This window comes from Lissotriton vulgaris, chromosome 12, assembly GCF_964263255.1.
Source record: "Lissotriton vulgaris chromosome 12, aLisVul1.2, whole genome shotgun sequence".
NCBI classification, from domain to species: domain Eukaryota; kingdom Metazoa; phylum Chordata; class Amphibia; order Caudata; family Salamandridae; genus Lissotriton; species Lissotriton vulgaris.
In genome coordinates, this window is record NC_141700.1 from 769,951,133 (window position 1) to 769,970,548 (window position 19,416).

Genomic DNA, 19,416 nt, shown 5'->3' on the forward strand with positions numbered 1-19,416 from the left:
CTGTATGCTCAGTGGAGAAGCCAACCCCATCAATGAGAGCACTCTTAAAAACTGAGTAATTACTGTAGGAGAGTAGGATCTGCTTCTTATAGTTTCCCCCACTTTTTGCTGATGTATCACTGTTCAAATTAGATTGACTGGGATCCTGCTATCCAGGACCCCAGTCTAGCTGCTTTCTCCTCTAAATTGATTGCATGTACTTTAGGTACACTCCAGATTGGCTTCTAGGGTACGCTTATCAGTCCCTAGTATAAGGTATACTATGTACCCAGGGCATAGGTACCACAGAGGCCTTCCAGGGGCTGCAGCATGTATTATGTCACCCCTGAGAGACAATTCAAACTGACACCACAGGTCTGCTACTGCAGCCTGTATAAAGTGGTGCATGTGCTCCTTACTTGGATATAGGTTCATTATATCAACTCTTATCAATCCTAAAGGCAGGGTGCTGGGTTATGTGAGGGTTCCCCTGCATGAGTAGAGCCCTTCTGGAACCTATTTTCCGGGGTTGTTTGTGACACAGCCAACCATATATATTTAAGTGCATTATAACCTTGTGGTAATTGCGAACTTTAAAACGGCTGCTTAGAAATATGTTGTGTTTGGTGTCAAACACCTTGGAATCTTACCTCCACACCAGTAACTGTGGGAGGTATGATTCCACCCTTCTAGAGGGACTTGTGGCACACCGGGCAACCCGGAACCAGCTTTCTCGACCTGGGCATCACAAGATTGATGCTGCCACAGACACGAGTCCGCCCTCCTGCTGTTGAGCCAAGCGCTAGCAGGGGAAGGCTTGACAATAGGTTTCCTGTCACAGGAAGGTGTGACCACCTCCCAGACAGTATTTAGTGTATTGGGGCTGGGTGGGTGTACTCAGTGTTTGAAGTCTTCACTGGGGGCACATGTGGTGTCCCTGTGCATAGTTCAGTTCAAAACGGTTGCAGGAGCCATTGGCCTCTGCTCTGGTGTGAAACTGGACAAAGGACATGGGTGTAGCCACCCCTCTGTCTTGACCCTCCCCTAGGTGGGTCCCCATAGTTTGTCTCACCCCTTCCTTGGGTATACAGTAGGAACCCTGACTACAGGACTTTGAATTTTACCTGGACTAAACCCTGCAAGCAGAGACCAAGTACTTCGATCTACACTACGCTGGATGACTGAAGAATCTCCCTTGGAGTAAAGCAGTTACTCCCCTGCAGCAGCAGGCACCTAAACGCATCTGACCGGTTTGCATCTCTCAAGCTCCTGAGGACTCGAAAGATTTCTACAACAAAGGAGGTGGGTTCCAGAGCGTCCCTGAGGTTGATCTAACCTCTCAGCAATTCTGACACCAGTATCCCTCGTGGAGACCGTGTATCCCAAACCCCTGTGCACAGTGTACTTTTGCAGCAGTATATGCTTTTTGGCGATCCCTGAGGCCGTGCTTTGGGCTATGTGTAGTCCTGACCCGAGCAGTAATTGCACCAAAGATTTCTTGCCTATACTCAGCGAATGTTCCATGGGCTTGTATTTTGTGATTCAGCTAGAGGTCCCTTTGCGATCCCTGGTCCGTTGGCCCCTGTCAAGGTAATTTTGACTTTCCTGGTTGCTCCAGATGTGCCCTGACTCTCCATTGTTTGGAGAGTCCCCAGGACCTTGCTGGTCCTCAGCGTAGCTTGTTTCCCCATGCCTTCCAGCACTCGACATCCCTCGCGGGACAGCGCACCTCCGGACTTTGGTTGTTGTCAACGTCCCATGCTCCCCGTGGCTGCAGAGTCAAGCATCCTATCTTCGCACCAGACATCTGTGGGCATTCGTATGAGCCCCTGGTCACCCTGAAGTGACCCAGACTCTGTCCCCTCTGCTTTCAGGTTCTTCTCACCTTGGATCCAGGTTTGGATTCCACCTGACACTTCATCTTCCCAGCAGCAGCACTTTTTCGCATCACGCATTAAAACGACGAAGGTTTCTAACATCACTTGACCCCTATGCACCTAGCTCCTCTGGGATAGGCAACACATGTATCTCGGTACTCTCAAGGGTGCTGGCCTTAGAACCTTCTATGTTTTAAAAGGGTTTGCTTGAAGTTCTCTCTGAAGTGTCCTTAAACTCTAAAATTCCAACCATGACTTTCCCATAGTATTGTACGGAGCTCGCGCCTGTGTACTCTCACTGCACCCGTCCTCCATGGGTCACCTGTGTTATTACTTTGGGTGGTTCCTTGGGGTCCCAGCGATTCTACGTGCTGTAGGCACTGTCTAGTTAAGTCGGGGTTTTATACCACTTTCTTAGTATATGGATAAATCTCACTGAGTGATTAACTGAAAACCACTAAAGGTATTGGGTACATATACATCAAGACTAGAATAAGTAAGTTCTACTGAACTTGGAGTTGGGTAGTCCAGGGTCTAGCACACCCTTTCTCCAACTCAAGAGAGTTTAGTTCCCACTAGGTTAGGTAGGTGCCTACACCACATAACACTAGTATGTCCTCTAGGCCAGAAGCCAGTGGGTCTCTGACAACTAAATATGACCATTTCACCTTTCAGGAACTGAGAAATATGTGTACATCTAGGAAACTGAGGGCAGGAAGAAGTGCAAGCACCCAACGTCTCAAGGAGATTTTGCTTTTAGATTACCCCAGAAAGACGAGGGAGGCAAGTTGGGTGGGACAGGAGATGAGGAAAGACCAGGAAGTGAACACTTCTTTGATATGGACTCAAACACTGTCCAGGAGGATCAAGATTATTCTAACCTGGAAAATCCAACTCTTCCTTCAGGTGGGGGAGAAGGCCCAGTGGCCCTCTCTTTACTCCACCAGAGTAAACAGTTGACCTAAAGATCAAGATCTCCTTCTCAAGAATCTAATCATTCAGGTACTTCTATAGGGAACTCTGCATCTCATAGAAGGGAATCCTATTATGAGAAGGAGTGTCAATTACTTGAGTGTGAGAGGACCAAACTCAGAATCAAGAGGGAACAATTGGCCTTGGACAGGGAATCCCTAGAGCTCCAAAGAGCTTCCTGAAGGTTGGGGCTAGAGCCCAATGGTGGCAGCAACAGTGTCCCTAGAGCTAGAGAATATACTCCTGATCATAGGAACCTGAACAAGATTGTCCCTCCCTACTAGAGTGGGGATGACATCCACAAATGGATAACTGCACTAGAGAAGGCCTGTAAAGTACAGAGGGTCCCTCAAGAGCAGTGGGCGGCTATCCTGTGGCTCTCCTTTACAAAGGTAGAGACAACCTCCTCACTGTAAGAAAAGAGGATGCTGATTAATTACAAAGTCTTGAAGAGTGCTCTCATTGATGGGTTTGGCGTAACCACTGAGCAATACAGGATTAAGTTAAGAGACACCCAGAAGGCACCGATTCCGGACTGGGTTGACTTTGTAGATTGTGCTACTAAGGCGCTGGAAGGCTGGTTACTTAGCAGTAAAGTCTGATTTCAAAGGATTGGGCAATTTAATTATGAGGGAACAGATCCTTAATAATTGTCAAAACTAGTTGCATCAGTATCTGGTAGACTGATCTGACCTCTCCCAGAGAATTGGGCCAGAAGGCAGACAAATGGGTCAGAACCAAGGTGGGAACTCAAAGAAGCAAGATTCTAAAACCTCAAATAAGGGTGGGGAGAAGGGCAGATACCAGAAGTCTTCTCAAGGGCCCCAAAAGTCTTCATCTGGTGGGGAGTCACAATCAAACAAGAATAAAGGCAAGACGAAACCATGGGGTCATATTTGTGAACAGAAGACCCATTGGACAAATGATTGTTCAAAGACCAAGGACTCCACTCCAGCCACCACTGCTCCCTAAGGCAACTGTTCCCCCTAGTTCAGCTCAAAGTGGTGGTACACAGAATAAGGGTGTAGTAGGGGTGGTTAACCCTGGGAGCGGAGATGGAATCTGGCCTTGACAGTTCCAACTCGGTCTGTGTTGGTCTATGATGGAGGCATGGATATGGCCTCCTTATTTGTCAGTCCCAGTAATCTGGGCAAACATAAACAGCCTTTGATCAATGGAAAGGAGGCCTTGGCATTCAGTGACACAGGTGCAAGTCTAACAATGGTGAAAAAAGATCTTATGGCCCATGAGCAAATCCTACTTTGTGAGATGTACCAAGCGACCAATGCAAGCAATGTCAGGACAGACCATTCTTTGGCAGTTGTGAATTTCACCTGGTGAGGGGTATCTGGCCCTAAGAAGGTTGTGGTAAGTGCAGACCTCCCTGTTGAATGCTTATTTGGCATGATGTGGAAACTTCAGCTTGGGCTGAGGTGGAACTCTGGACACATGCAGAAATGTTGGGCATCCCTGCAGATGTTTGCTATGACTAGATCACCGGCAAAATGTCTTCCACTGAACAGGCCCAGGATTCTAGAATAATGGACCATGTGACTTCCACGAGAAGGAGCAGTAGGGGTAAGGCAGTGTCTTCCCCCCCTGACTCGGAGTACAGATCAGTCTCTTGAGGGAGATGATCCTAGTCCTGAAGAAGGATCTGTCTCAGAGGGACTTGAACCTGATCAGGTTGAGTTCTTGGGGACAGGAGCAGCTGAGCTGCCCCTCTCTTGTACCCCTCAGACAGCAAGCGTCTGCTGGGAGTGCCAGTGGGACCCATATGATCACTGTGATGATGGACTCTTCTACTCGGAGAGTAGAGACCCCAAACCTGGTGCTACCAGGAGGTTGGTTATACCTCTGAAGTTTAGGGGCTTCCTATTGACACTGGCACATGATATCCCACTAACAGGTCACCTAGGCCAAAACAAGACTTGGGACAGGCTTGTCCTTCACTTTCATTGGCCTCACATCTCTGAGGACACAAAGGAGTTTTGTCGCTCCTGTATCACCAGTCAAGCCAGTGGTAAGGCAGGTGGTACTACAAAGCCCCCCCTAATACCACTACTTGTGGTGGGGGTTTTCTTTGAGAGGGTTGGGATTGACATTGTTGGTCCCATGGATCCTCAAACGGCATCTGGACACAGATTTATACTAGTGGTGGTGGACAATGCCACTAGGAATTCAGAGGCAATTCCCCATAGAACTACCACAGCTCCAGTTGTGGCTAGATCGCTCCTGGGCATCTTTTCCGCGTTGGCTTTTAATAAGGAGGTAGTATCAGATAGAGATGCAACCTTCATGTCTAGTTACTTGACTGCTATGTGGAGTAAATTACAAATTTACCACCCCTATCACCCACAATGCAATGGGGTAGTTGAAAGGTTAACAACACACTCAAGGGCATGATTGAAGGTCTCCCTCAATAGCTCAGACGTAGATAGGACACACTTTTGCCCTGCCTTCTTTGCCTACAGCGAGGTTCCTCAGAAGGGGGTTGGTCACAGCCCTTTTGAACTTCTTTTTGGACATCCAGTTAGGGGTCCTTTTATGTCTAGTGAAGGAGGGATGGGGGTTGCCTCTCAAAACCCCTAAACAGGATATTGTGGACTATGTGCTTCGTCTCTGCTCCAGGATGGCTGAGTACATGAAGAAGGCATCCAAAAACCTTGAGGCTGGCCAGGAATTGCAAAAGGCCAGGCGTGACCAAAAGGCTGTGTTGACTGTTTATCAGCTTGGACAGAAAGTATGGGTGTTGGAGCCTGTGGCCCCAGCAGCCCTCTAAGACAAGTGGAGTGGCCCTCATACAATCATTGAGCAAAAGGGAGAGGTTACCTACCTTGGAACTCCCAGGAGCCCCCATAGGGTGCTCCATGTGAACAGGCTCAAACCATATGTTGACAGGGCAGACATTGCCTTGCTCATGGCTACTGATGAGGGACAGGAGGAAGAGAGTGATCCACTCCCTGACCTGCTCACAGAACACTGATGATGGTTCAGTTGATGGTTTAGCCTTGGCAGGCAGCCTCACTGACAATCAGCAAACTGATTGCAGACAAGTTCTGAATCAGTTTAGACATATGTTCTCACTGACTCCAAGTCAGCCTACCTGGTGCACTTATGAAGTGGACACTGGGGACAGTCTGCCTGTTAAAAATAAAATTTACAGGCAACCTGACCATGTCGGGGACTGTTTCAGGACTGAAATCCAGAAAATGTTGGACCTGGGAGTTATTGAGCCCTCAGATAGCCCTTGGGCTAGTCCAGTAGTCTTGGTACCAAAGCCTCACACCCAGAATGGTAAGAGAGAGTTGAGGTTTTGTGTTGGCTACAGGGGTCTCAACGCAGTCACTAGGACTGAGGCCAATCCAAAACCCAGGGCAGATGAACTTATAGATACTTTGGCCTCAGCCAAGTTTCTGAGTACATTTGAACTGGCAGCTGGCTACTGGCAAATCAGATTAGCTGAGAATGCAAAGCCAAAAACAGCATTCTCAACCCCAAGTGGGCACTACCAATTTGTGGTGATGTCCTTTGGTTTGAGGAATGCACCTGCCCCTTTTTTTTTTTTTAAAGCAGAGAACCAATTTTAATGGTAAGCCAAAGTGCATTAATATCAGTCTTGCCTGCAGCAATCAACACCAGTACCCACATACATGGGCAAAGTATCACCCATCGCAATTAACATTTGGTTAGTTCATCAGTGGACTACATCACATACCATTGTTGCAGGACATCACGAGGACAGCCATCAGTTTCACAGATATTACAACTTATCCAGGTTCTGTAGTAGATCCCTCTGTGTAAGATACAATCCTCAGAGCACCACAGCAGGTTGTGCGTTTCTGGGGCCCTACTGCGTAAAATACCATCCTTAGTGTTCCCCAGCAGGCTGTAGGTTTTTAGGGCCCCACTTAAATGTCAAAAGATGCATTGTTGCATTAAGCCCCACAGATGTTTCCAAGCTGTTTCCATGAAACATGTGCTCAGTCAAGTCTATCAATCTAAGGCAGGATGCTCTACACCATGTCCAAATGCCAAATGGCCAGGCTTGCAGAATCCACACTTCACAATGCCCCCTGCATTAATCAACTTCTTGAGTCCTGCTCTCATTTAGAGTGAAAACAACAATTTTGTCTTTCCTGCTTCGACATCCGAGAACAGATACACCAGGCTCGGAAGCAAATGCTATGATGAGGGTGATGAGATAGACTGAAGGGAGGCAGGGTTTCAAAGTGATACTTTTGCTCCAAGTGTTTCCACTGTCAGGCATGGGTCTAAGCAAGCCCACACTGATCAGCAAGAGCACACAAAGATGGCATCCACTCACCCAGAGTTCACCATCTCACATTCAGAGCAGAGATTGATGCAGTAGCTAGAGAATGGAAGGGAATGTGCATAGATAGGCAAGAGTGGGTAGCAGGATGCCGGTACATTTTAAGTCTTTGCTAGAGACCGCCTTAGTTGGCTTTTGGCAAGACCTATAGTTTCCAATGCATTACATGTACATAGAGTGGGAGTTGGGTCAGCCTGTTTGTCCTTATAGGGATAGTTGGTAGGAGGAAACATATACAATAGGCTTCAAGTGAGTCGGAACAGAATTAGATGTTTATTATCTTATCCCAAGGAAGCTAAATTTAATGTGGATTCTCAACGCCCATGTGACTCGTATTATGGGGAATAGAGTCTTTCTTTTTTAGGACTTTTCTCCTCGGGATGTACAAATCCTTGCTGTCTGTACATATATATCCCTGGTTTTGGATTACATGATTAGGCGTTTTCTCTATCTCACACTAGTCTTTGCTGCTTTCCCCTGTTACATAACTCGCCACTTTCTTGTGAAAAATAAAAGGAGGTTCTCAAAGTTCATTTTGTAGTCCCAGGATGCATCTCCCAGATCCTTGTTGGCCTATCCAATTGATAGACCCCCACCTCCTGGAAGCCCTACCATTCTAGATCCATCCAAAACTGGGGATTGTTTTGGGGATCTGATGACCCCACCATATTTTCAGAGCAGGTGTTTTGATGGGTTGATCAAGGCTCCACCAGCTCCCCGGCCATTTTCCCTTTGCACCTGCCGCTTTTCAAAGGTTGGTGAACAAAGTCCTTACAGGCCTGGAAGCCTATATTGCTGTATTTAGCTCCACCTGGGAGGATCACCTGGTCCACCTGAGAAATGTTTTGGAGGCCCTGCAGAAATCAAGCCTCACTATCAAGGCCACCAAGTGCCAGATAGGGCAGAGTCAGGTTTTATACCTAGGCCACCTTGTGGGTTGAGGTCAGGTTCAACCAAAATCCAGACCATCATGGACTGGGTTGCTCCAACCACCCAGACTCTGGTCAGAGCTTTCTTGGGTCTGACTGGGTACTATAGGAGGTTTGTCAAAGGATATGGACCCATTGTGAGCCATTTGAATGACTTAACTTCCAAAAGAATGCGCTTAGAGACCTTTGGTGATTAGCGCTTTATAAATGCAATAACAAAAAAAAATGCCTAAGAAAGTTCAGTGGACAGGTAGCTGTCTAAAGGTATTTCTAAAATTTCCTCTGGTTGAGAACATTTTTAACCCAGTTGTTTATAACCGCTCTTGCTGATAGAGTAGTCACCTTTCTCTAAAAAATATATATTTGTCATTTTAATAACTTTTTGATACTTTGGAAGTGAAAAAAAAATGTAATTAAAATTCTCATTATTCTTTGGTAACAAGGCATTTATTCTACAGTTCGCTTGAACAGACAGCTAGATATTATTTTGTGTGATTTCCTAATGAATGTGCTGTTTGCGATTTATTGTTCAAAAGGTAAAGATTACTCCATTTCACTGCGGTTTCCAATTTTTGACCGGCATGTGTGAGAAAGGCTTGCACTGCTGCGACCGGATTCTGTCTTGTGCATGTAATCCGGGATTCATCCAGTGTGCACAAGGAAGCTTACCCTGATCCTGCTGACATCTGTCCTGTGCATCTAAGGAATCCTGTACTGCTTCTGTTAATATTGTGTGTTTGTGGGAGGGAAGGTGGCACTGATGTTTGGTGCTGTATGTGGTCTGTGTGTGAGGGAAGCGTGCACTACTTCTGTCAGTTCTCTGCGTTCTGTGCGAGAGAAACTTGCATTGCAGGCGTTGGGACCAAATGTGTTCTTGTGTATGAGAGAAGCTTGAACTGCTGCTGCCAATCCTGTATGTGTTCAGTGTATGAGAGAGGCTTAAGCTTTTGCTGTCAGTAGTACATGAGTTCTGTGTGTTGGGAAGTTTCAACTTCTACTGGTGTCCGTACTGTATGAGTTCTCTGTGTGAAGGAAGCTTGAACTGCCGCTGCCAGTCCTGTGTGTGTTCTGTATGCGAGGGAAGCTTGCACTGCTGCTGTAATTGTATGTGTCCTGTGTATGAACTATAAGTTTCCAATTCTGCTCCATATTTTATGTGTAGGAAGCTTGCAATTCAGCTGATAATTATGGTATACTTGTTTGGTATAGTAAATTGTGAGAAAACATTTTCACTATAAAAAAAACACACTATGGGCTTTGTCAGGTCTTGCTATTTTTCTGTAACTTCTGTAGGTTGAAATTGGCTTTTTCACAGCAGTAGTCTTCTTCTAGTTTCCTATTCTCATCCTCGGGCCTTAGGCCACTGGATAAGAATGTTTAACCTTTGAATTTGCTTTTAGGTCTAGCTTGCAGTTTTCATCTGTCTGTTGTATAAGAACTATTGTGTACAATACTAATATGGAGACTGCGGTTTGGGTCAGCTGCCCATTGGATGCCGTTCTTGGTATTCTCATTTGTTTGCTTATTATTTGACTGCTTTCCTACCTCTTCTGTGGTCCCTTCCCTCGAGTATTGTTTCTTTAACATACTTTTGATTGGATGACTTGTATCCTTCCATGGTTTCACATTAGGGTACTCCTTTTTTTTTTTTTCTTCTTCACTCCATTGGAATGCATGAGTTATCTTGCTCTTTTCCTCATGTACAGGTACATCCTCACCCCCTTCCCTCTGCACTCTCCATATTGCTCCCCCATGCTCAGCTACTGCTTCCCCAATACTGCCTCACTTATTTTTAAACCCCAAACCTACTGTTGACCCCCGAGCATCCCAACTTCAAACATTCAAGGCTTTTACTTGCTTTCATCAAAGTCTATCCACACCTCCTCATCACATCCTTTTTTTAAAATAATGCATTTATTTTCTGGAAGCTGTAATTTGCTTATTGTGCTTTTGCGCAATATCTATATATCTGTGTATTAATTACTGAATTGACACTCGCAGCGGGAGGCACAAAACCTGGCACGGATCAGCTGCAGGAACAGCGCAGTCAGATGCCGTGGAGGATGGGCCAGCATTGCACTCCAATGGGAGAAGACCTACCAAGATTTAAAATCTGGCCCCTAGGTGCAACATCCAAGCTGAGGTGAAATAGGCACTGAAGAAAGCCGAAAGGCGCCTGCCCAGCGTTTCATGGACACAGCAAACCCCCTGTCATGCATTTCAATTTTGGCATTAAATTTCATCCTTTGCCACTGAGCAGGTGTCGGACCACACACACATATACATATATATATATATATACACACACACACACAAAGGTTACAGGGATGTTATAGTTAGGCTCAGGATTCAATCATACAAAACCAGTGACATTCAGCCGTTATAGATAGTGAGCGAACTGTAAGGTAGGTATAGTTAGGATGTCGTTTCCATAGGAAGAGCGTTTTTTTGCCACTAACTTTGGTGTCCTTTTACGAATCTTTGTGAAATTTTCAAAATAATTTGCCAGTCACTTCAGCTGCTGTCTGAAAAATTTCGTGGTGATCCGTCAAGCGGGGCAGAGAAAAAGGGGAGGGGTCCCAAAATGCTTTTTCTCAATGTTAATTTCCACAGGAAACTGCTAAAGGGAATTGTTAGACCAGTCAGCTTTTTGGGTGGACTCCTATCTATATATATATATCTATATATTTAGTCCCTTTCTGCCTCCCATTATTTTTGTCCACCAGCCCTTTGTTTGTGTGCGTCTTTAGGTCTCCGGGTGCCCCACCACTGCTATCCAGTACTGAGGTACAGGTGTGCCTTCCTAAAATGGTGGACGGGTTCCTAAGATGGACGCCTGTCAGGAATTACCTCAGAGCTTTTGGGAAATAGGATAACATTGGAGAGTTCCAGAACCTTCCAGGCCACTCTAGTGACCAGGGCCCAGGCTATATAAGGGTGGACACTGGGCGGCCATTTTGTTCATGTCTAGGCTGGCTGGAGTGTAGACTGTAGAGTAGGGGATTGTGACTCAGGCTGACTTGATTGCTCTTAGGGGCTGCTAGTTAGTAGTGGGGGCTGCCCTCCTTCCTGCTGATCTGACCCTGATGGAGGAAAAGGAGAGAGTACCATTCCCAGATGTCCACCAGATGAAAAGGACTAAACTATATAACTAACCGGTAAGAGTGATCTGGCTCTACCTCAGGAACCTTTGAGGGTGGTGCTGCTGGAAAATTTGTCAAGCGGAAGCAGGAACCTTGATTAAACCCCCTGGAATAGCCTAGAGATATAAAGCTTGCTCTGACTTTCCGATTTGCCTCAATGGTGTGGTGCTGTACTACCTGAGGTTACAGATCGCTAGCTCTGACCTCAGTGACTTGGATAGAGCTCTTGTATTTACCCCTTTCTTCATGTCTTCCTGAGCTTTTGTGTCGCCGAGATCGCGTGATTAAGCAATTCCCGCTCAAGGCGTGAGGTGAGGTGGAGCAGCGCCAGCCGGGGAGAGACGCTGGGCGGGGTCGCTTAGCAACCAGACTCCCGCTCAGCGCATTACTTCTTATCAAGACGGCGCTCTGCTGTGGCGGAAGTAGGGCGGCTTGTCAGCGGTGCCAGGTTGTCCCGCGGCTGACTCCCCAGCGGATCGGGAGAGTGCGCGGGGTGTGGCCTGACCGCTGCGAGGCCCAGGAAGAGTTACAATGCGGTCCAGTCTCAGTCCCCGCTCCACTTCGGGTAGAGTGTTAAGACCGAGTGGGGAAGTAGGAGGAAGACCGGACTGCCGACTCGATCCCCGGTAAACTGAAGAAGGCGCAGAGGTAAACCGGGAACCCCCATAGCGAAGGGTAGAGAAGGAAAGAAGTGAAAATGTGTAGGGAGAGGGAGGTCTGCCAAGGAGTGGGGAATGTGACAGAATCCAGGACCAGAGGAATTCACTCGACGAACCAAAAGTGACATTAAGATTTGTGGGAGTAGATAATAATCCTCAGACTCACCCAGAGATAGATCCCGCTTCAGCATATTTCTGCCCAGTGGTAAAGGGGAAGTGCCCTCAAACTCTCCCTATTGATGACTCGAGAATAAATGTCTTCTCCAGATTAATTCAGAATGAGAAAAAGGAAAAACCCTGCTGACATGGAATGTCATTAATCTTTTATGCTTGACAGTTGCACACATTTGTTATGCTATTAGTCAATGTACCTTTTTGATCAGAGAAATAACACCAAGATACAGTTAAACCATTCAATGAATATTGTCTACTGTAGCTCAAGCTGAATGTATTTAAGATTTGGGTGTTTGGTCTGCCATAAGTGATTTGATGTACTGTCCAGATACTGTATTTAACTTTTGAAAAGAATGACCAAGAACAATTTGCTGAATATTGAAATCCTCATTTGACCTCCACAATATAAAGAGATAAAGCTTCAATATTTTTACTAAACAACTCAGATGGTGTGGTGTCATTTTTGGTGGATTTGCACTGGGGTGTTGTAGTGAGTGTGATGCAAGCACGACACAGTCGCCTTCCTGATTTAGCCTTTCCACCCAGGACCATGCAACCCTAAGTGGACCGGCAGTCCCGGTTCCAACAGGAATTACACCAAATTTGGCAGAAAGGTAGGTCTTGGTCCAGAAACCGATCTTTTTATAAAACGGGGTAAATTCGTTCAGTAGTTGCTGAGAAATTTAAAGATTTGTAAGATATACAATTGAGGCCGCGGAGGATCCGCAACCCCTCCCAATCCTGTGCCTGAGATCTGATTGCCTGCCAACACTTCAAACCAGGGAGTGTTGGCAGGCATCATGTGACTCGGTTGAAATGAGTCACAAGAAAAAACGTAAATCAATAACAAAAGGGGTAAGGTAGAAACACCCTGACTCCCTAGGCCTCTTGCAGTGGTCCCACAGGCCCCCCCCCCCAGGCAAAAAAATGCATAAAAAAATAAAATTCAGCTGGAGTCGCGCCAAATCAGCGTCTCCGCCAAATTTTTTTTAAAAACGAAGCGCAGGCTCCTGTTCTTCATTTTAAATTGGCCCCTGGGTGGGTCAGGTCCCAGGGGTATGCGTAAATATAGAAGGGGGTTACACAGGCCACTCTCCTCGGTCTATTCAAAAACCGGGGACCGCCACCTCCCAGGGGCAAAGATATGAAAAGTGATGCAGAGTCCTGCATAGCCCCCCACAGCCCCGGGGACTGCCACCTCCCTGGGGCTAAATGAGACAAATGCGGGGTGGGCACACGGCCACCTCACCAGGGATAGATTAAATAAAAAGGCATGGGGGGAGCTCCGGCCCCCCACCCAGCCATAGGGACCTCTGCCTCCCCAGGGCATCTCTCTATAATTACATATGGGAGCTATGTGGCCCCGCAGCCGCGGGGACCACCACCTCCCCTGTGTTTAATTACTTTGGAGGGGGCCGTGCTGCCTCCCTCATGGAGACCTACATGGCCATGGGGACCGCCACCCTCTAGGGCTGGCTCTATCAATGTCCTGGGGTGTCCACCCCCGGGACATTGCAGTTTGCTATAGCTTGGCGGGAGCACCGCTCCCACCAAGCCATAGCAAACACTCTGCTTTCACCAAGCGAGAGCATGAAAAATGTTCTTTCTTACTGAAAGCAGAGCAAATGTCTGTTTCCCTGCCCGCTATCAAGCGAGCAGGGAAAGAGACATTGCTTTGAGATCCAGGGAGCTGCAGGTTTGCAGCGGTCTCAAAGCAATGCCGGCTATCGCAGAAGGCAGGGAGCAGGCAAGGACTTTAGGGGCCTTAAGGCCCCCCCCTGCATTCCCCAACGAGGTGGCCATGCTCTGGGGAATTGGGTCCCCGGGGCCGAAATCGGCCCAGGGAGGGGGCCATGCAGTCCCCTTCCCCTTTGTTAAAAATATATATAAAGGTCTGGCCTCGGGCATGGGGTACCTGAGGCCAGACCCGGCCACCGGAGGGGGGGGGCGCATAGCTCCTCTCCCATGAAAATAAATAAATAAATAATTTAAATAAAGGGCAGGCCCCGGGGGATGGGGTCCCCGAGGCCAAAATTGGGCAGTGAAGTGTGGGCCACGTGGTCCCGCTACCTTTAAAAAAAAAAAAAAAAGAAATTCCGTGCCCCGGAGGATATGGTTCCTGTGGGCAAAATCGGCCCTGTTTTAATATTAAAAAAGTGATGTCATATGTGAGGTCATAAGCAGTGCATTGCCAGGGCTCGAGTTATAGTTAGCTCACTAACTATAACGGCTGAATTTCTCTGGTCTTGTATGAGAGACACCTGAGCCTAACTATAACTAACGTCTCTGTAGCCTTTGTTTTTTCCAGCGAATTTGTAAGTTTTTTTTATTTAATATCCTAACTATAACTTTCCTCTAACCCTTGTTTTTTTCCAGTGAATATATATATATATATTTATATATTAATATAACCCAGGGGTGGTTCCTACTGAGTAGTTATTGTTAGGTCAGCTGTTCCATAGAAAAATAATTCTTGTTTTGCTAATAACTTTGGTCTCGTTTGACTTTTGTGATTTGGTGTAAATCCATTAATTCGTTTTTGAGAAATGAAAGTTAAAAAATAATTGCATATCTGGATGATTGGGTTCTCGTGAGAGTCCTCCAAACCCAATTTTAACAAAACAAAAATTGCGACCGGGCCGCATTGATCAATTATATGCCCGGGGGGGGCTCATCCCTGGGATCCCATTTCAGAAGAGGAGAGGGTGTGTGGGCCACTTCTCCGAGCCATTGTAGGCCCCGAGGAGACCACCTTTGCCACATTTGATAAGGGGCGGGGGCACAGAGACCTCCTCCTGAGCCATTAAAGGCCCCGGGGAGCCCACCGCCAAGGCTGAAATGTTCAGAGAAATGTAGGTGGAGCTCATGGCCCCCTCTCCCTATGCCTTTGGCTCAAATGCTGTGTCCTGTTGAACCCACCCCCGGGACACCGTTGTTTCCCAGCTCCCGACGGCATGGGAAGGGAAACCTGTGTTTGGTCCCACCTGGCTGGCACATTTTTTAGGTCTCGCCTATTATATCCCGCAGGGATAAAAAGGCGAGTATATAGTAGGCCAAACAAAATCTCTACCAACTGCGGATTACGTCCAGTTCATGTGATGCAGTCGTGTGAGACGCGCGTGTGCACGTCAAACCCATCAGCCTAGCATCAGACTTCAAAGCCATGCGCTCCCACCCCGCCCCCCCAGCAATGCCAAGAGCTTGTTTTTGTTGCTTGCTAAAGGATCAGCGCAGCACACCACGCTTCATTTTAAAGCATCCTCTTTGGCCCCCTAACTTCTGCCCTCTTTCTCCCCCTCCCTGTTCCTTTTCGTGTTCTTCGATGGTTTCTCTTGTGTTCTTGCTTCCTGCACTCTTTTCTTATCTTTCCTCTTCCTGCTCACTTTGATATTCTCATTTCCCCCCTTTTCCTTACTCCTCCAATTCTCCCTTATCGTGCTTTCCTCCATAGCTCGCATTTTCTCCTTGTTTTCCACCCACATTCTCCATTTCTGCTCACACTTTCTCTCTCTACGTACAATCTTCCCTTCCACCTTTCTCCACATTTTTGTTCTTCATGCCTTTTCTCATTTCCTCTCCGATCTCTTCTCCGTCAGTAAAAATTTTTAATCCTAGCTTTTTTTTTACAACTTACTTCCTGGCTCGCTTCGTTACACTTCCTACCCCAGAGAGCACCTTCACCCCCAACCACCTCCCCCCCCAATATCCACCCATTTCCGGGGAAGAGTTAACACTGATGCAGGCACAGTAAAATACCAGCGAGGAAGAAATTGTGGCGGGCTGTTAAATGAATGTCAGCAAGGCACGCTGGCCCCACCCGCACCTCTGGGTCCCGGTGCCGCTGCACCGGTTGAACCGCCGACAGCTACGCACAATTAAAACAGAATGAGCGCTTCAAGCACTTGAATTCAAGCCCAGATCAGAGCACACGCCTTATGCTCAGTGCACAGCGATCCTGCTTGATCTAACCCGCTGTCACTCTTAAAACCTCGTAAAAATCCGCCCGGATTATGGGTCGCTTTAACTCCAACTTGCTAATGGCTCAAACAAATTTCTGCGGTATTCGGGAGCGGCTACAAATTTCTCCAACTGCAGAAAAAAAACGTTAGCGGTAATGAAAAGAAGCCTTCCACTCTGTATCAGCAGGTTCGGACTAGTTTCGCAGCACAAAATGCCAATAAAAGTGTCAGAAGGATGGATGTACAGTCATGAGAGTCGCTTGCTTTGCTCAGATCACTTTTTATTCACACATAGGCGGCGCATCCCGTCTTACCACTTCACGAATACTGATAATATGCGCTTTAAAAGATGGATAGCTCCTCTCTGAGTACCTGTAAGGCACGGGCTGCGTTCCCCTCTTGCCTGGGGTGTCACTGCAGTGGCTGAGCCCTCACGTATCCCAGGTCCAAGCATCAGTACTTTACCTAGTCCAAGTTGTTTTTTCTCCCTTGTATTCTAGAATGTGTACTATTTTTCTCTCATTATTTAAATTAGGACTACAAGTTCCAGAAATCAAAGTAAAATTCTGATCTGAATAAACTACACACACATACAGGTGGCTGAGCCAACAATTTAACAGGGAGAGCAGCCGAGCCAAACCACGTGTAGATCGAGCCCATGCACCAGCCAAGCCCTGAAAATGGTTGATATGTAAATCATTTTTTTTTTTTTTTTTAAATAATTTTTATTGTAAGCATACCTGTACAGGCCTTTACATATAGAAACAGCGTCATAAGAGCGAGCAGGTATACAGTGTGGTACGTCAACCAGTACACAGCCGTTATGCCCACAACCCGGGGGTTGGGCGGCGATGATGTCTCTGCTCTTTCATGCCTGACGTTCTAGATTGAGGAGTGGCTGTCAATCGGATCATGTGTATGCTTACTTTTATAGTCCTACCCAACTGTGCGCTAATACCCCCAACTCCCACCCCCTGCGCTATTCCTATAACTCCCCCCCCCCTTGCCCCTTCCCACCCACCACCACCCAACTAAGGCTTCTCTAGCGGACATGCCTGGGGTACTGGTAAGAGCCCCCCTGCATAACTGCTGCTACTGGGCGCTCAACTGGCCTCTCCCGCCCTGTCTACGTCGGGGGCCTCCTCCTCTTCGTTAGCCTCGCTATCCCTGAGTGCTTGAACCATCACTTCCCATGAGGTCGCAGTGTCTGCTGCAGTTTGGGTAGGAGTCCTGCGCGCCAGCTGGTACCTATGTGTGCTGTCAGCCGCTGCCCATTTTAGAAATTCCTGCCGCCACCTCCGTGGAGTTGGCCCCACCCTCGCCTTCCAGTTCCTAGTGATCTCCCTCTTAGCCACCATCAACCCCATATCGATGAATTTGCTCGTGAGTTTGGTCTTGGGGGTATGGGGGAACCAATGCAAGAGACATTCCGCCGGTCCATAGTCTATGGTCCTATCTGTCACCTCATTCAACACTTCCCCTATTTCCTGCCAGTAATCCCGAAGGGCCGGGCACGCCCATAGCATATGCACTAATTCCGCCCCTTCCTCCGGGCACCGGGGACAAGTTGCTGTTACCGCCCCGAAATACCGCCTGATCCTCCCCGGGGTCATGTACGCCCTGTGTAATATGTAATAGTGGATTAATTGGAACCGAGCGTTTCTCGTGCTGTTGCGAGCCCTACGGATTAGCTGTGCCCACGTTGTGTCGGGTATGTCCCTACCCAGGTCCGCCTCCCACTTGGCTTTTAGGGCTGGAAGGGGGGGAGCAGCCTCTCTGACCATTCGGTTGTACAGGCACGTTACCGCCTTGATCGTGCCCGCCGCCATCATAGTGTACTGGCACGCTGCCGCGGTCCCAGGTTCCTCAAGGCCAGCCCCCCAGTGGGCCTGTATTGCTCTGGTCACCGCCGCATGAAGCAAGAATCCCCCTCTCGGGACACCAAAGCGGTCCATTAACTCCTGGAACGGGAGCAGCGCGCCATTTTCGTAGAGGTCCCCGACCACCTGTACTCCCGCCTCTTCCCACCCCTGAAGCTGCGACCAGTCGCCACCATGTGGCAAAGCCGTGAGCATGCCCAGAGGGATCTCCGGTGCGTATGGGTGCCGAACCCCTGCCCTCCTCTGCACTCTGTTCCAGCATTGTCGGTACGTGCGCTGTTCCAGCGATAAATCCCGACTGTCCAGCCGCTGTTGGAGGGTAATATACGCTAGGATGTGCCTGGGCGTTCCCCGCAAGCTGTCGTCCTCCGGGCCCCGATATACTCTCGCCACCTCTTGCGTGAAGATCTGTAGTTGGGCTGCTAGATAATAAAGTTCAAAGTCTGGCACCGCCAGCCCCCCTTCATCTTTCGGGCGAGAAAGCGTGGCGAGCGCCACTCTGCAGCGCCCCGCTCCCCAAATAAACGTTGTTACCAGAGATTTAAGCAGCCGAAAGAAGGAGCTGGGTAGCCAGATCGGGAGCGTTCGGAAGTAATATAACAGTCTCGGCAGGGCAACCATCTTTAGCAAAGAGATTCGGCCCGCCACCGATAATGGCAGCGTGGCCCAAAAGGCCATGCAGCCCCGCAGTCCTCGCACGCACCTTCCCAGGTTGCCCTCAAACAGGGCCTCCGCCGTGTGGTAAATATGGACCCCCAGGTACTTGATGCAGGCGGGTTCCCAGGCCGCCTCCGACCGGTGTTGTGGCTGGGCCGTGCCCTCCTGCAGCGGGAAAAGACTCGTCTTGGGCCAGTTGACCCTCAGGCCCGACAGTTCTCCAAAGCTTCCTAGTAACGCTTCCGCTCCCTGCAGGTCCTCAACGCCGTCGCGGAGGAATAGCAGTAAATCGTCGGCATACAGCGAGATAAAATGCTGTCCGTCTCTAGCTCGCACACCATGGAAATGCCGTCCCGTCCGGGCCTCAGCCGCCAATGGCTCTATGGCCAACGCAAATAGAAGCGGCGACAGGGAACAGCCCTGCCGAGTTCCGCGCTCTACCGGGTAGCGGAGGGACACCGTCGACCCTACCCTCACCCTCGCTAACGCCTCCGCATACAGGACTTTCGCCCAATGAATATAGCCCGGTCCCAGCCCAAACCGCTCCATCACAGCATAGAGGTAGTCCCACTCCAGGCTGTCGAAGGCTTTCTCAATGTCGACCGAGAGGACCAGCTCCGTCCCAGCCCCGCCGTCCAGCCCGTCCATGAGACGGACAAGCCTCCTGATGTTTATGGTGGTGTTGCGCGTCGGTATAAAACCGTTCTGGTCTTCATGTACCAGGCTCGTCATGTGAGGTAGGAGCCTCGCCGCTAGTATGGAGCTCAGGATCTTATAATCTGCGGTGAGCATGGAGAGTGGGCGATAGGACGCGGGGTCGCCACCCTCTCTGCCGGGCTTCAGCAGTGGGACCA